The following is a 1,934-nucleotide window of genomic DNA, read 5'->3' on the forward strand; positions in this document are numbered from 1 at the left end:
GAAGAAAGCAATAGCAATAAACTAAACGATCATAGTGCTAAGCTAACGGATGGGTCTTGTCCATCACTCATTCTCTAATGATGCGATCCCATTCATCAAATGACAACACATGTCTATGGCTAGGAAACTTAACCATCTTTGATTAACGAGCTAGTCAAGTAGAGGCATACTAGGGACACTCTGTTTGTCTATGTATTCAGACATGTACTAAGTTTCCAGTTAATACAATTCTAGCTTGAATAATAAACATTTATCATGATATAAGGAAATGTAAATAACAGCTTTATTATTTCCTCTAGGGCATATTTCCTTTAATAGAGGGGTTGTCAATCCCTCAATGGTTATGATCAAGATTAAACGATAGAGTTTTTGATAGATAGATCTGACAAAAATACAAAATAAAATAAAATAAATAAAAGGAAATTGCAGCAAGGTATTTTTGGTTTTAATATACGATAGAAAATAGACCCGGGGGCCATAGTTTTCACTAGAGGCTTCTCTCGAGAAAATATCATATGGTGGGTAGACAAATTACTGTTGGGCAATTGACAGAAAAGCAACTAATTATGACGATATCCAATGCAATGATCATGTATATAGGCATCACATCCGAGACAAGTAGACCGAAACGATTCTGCATCTACTACTATTACTCCACCATCGACCACTATCTAGCATGCATCCAGTGTATTAAGTTCATGAAAGAATGGAGTAACGCCTTAAGCAAGATGATATGATGTAGACAAAATAAACTCACGTATGAAATAAATCCCATCTTGTTACCCTTAATGGCAACGATACATGCATGTCATGCCTCTTTCTTTCACTGAGATTGAGCATCGCAAGATCGAACCCATCACAAAGCACCCCTTCTGATGGCAAGATAAATCAATCTAGTTGGCCAAACCAAACCGATAAATCGGAGAAGAAATACAAGGCTATAACAATCATGCATAAAAGAGTTCAGAGAAAACTCAAATAATATTTATGGATAGATCTGATCATAAACTCACAATTTATCGGATCCCAACAAACACACCGCAAGTCGTCATTACTTCAAATAGATCTCCAAGAACATCGAGGAAAACATTGTATTGAAGATCAAAAAGAGAGAAGAAACCATCTAGCTACAAACTATGGACTCATAGGTCAATGGTAAACTATTCACGCATCATCGAAGGGGTAGCAAGGATGATGAAGAACCCCTCCGTGATCGTTTCCCCCTCCGACAGAATGCCGGAAAAAGCGTCTAGATGGGATCTTGTGGTTCTGGAACTTGCGGCGGCGAAAAATATATATCATGGACTCCCTCGTAGGTTTTGTGATTTTAGGGTATTTATAGCGGCGAAGGTAGGTCAAACGGAGGCTTGTGGGCCCCACTACCCACCAGGGCGCACCAGAGGCCCCCAGCGCGCCCTGGTGCTTAGTGGGCCACTCATTTGTCTTCTCGTGCCCTCCAGAAGCTTCCAGGGTCTCTTATTGCCAGAAAAAATCTCCAAAAAGTTTCGTGGCATTTCGACTTCGTTTGGTACTAATATTCTGCAAAGTAAAAAACAAGCAAAAAACAGTAACTGGCACTGGGCCCTAAGTTATTAGGTTAGTCCTCAAAATGATATAAAGTTGCTTGTAAATGTATATAAAACATCCAAGATTGATAATATAATAGCATGGGACAATTAAAAATTATAGATACGTTGGAGACATATCAACAACATTTGCGAAGACCATTAGTGACCCCAAAACCAAGAAGCACAAAAAACTTGCCGAAGCACAAGAGGCATGCCCAAAAGATATTGAGAGGGCATTCGATGTGTTGTAAGCTCGGTTTGCCATTGTTCGAGGTCCTGCTCGCTTCTGAGATACAAAAAATCCCTTAGAAACATCATGATTGCTTGTGTAATTTTACACAACATGACATCGAGGATGAGAGGGAT

Source organism: Aegilops tauschii, chromosome 6 (assembly GCF_002575655.3).
Source record: "Aegilops tauschii subsp. strangulata cultivar AL8/78 chromosome 6, Aet v6.0, whole genome shotgun sequence".
Lineage (NCBI taxonomy): Eukaryota > Viridiplantae > Streptophyta > Magnoliopsida > Poales > Poaceae > Aegilops > Aegilops tauschii.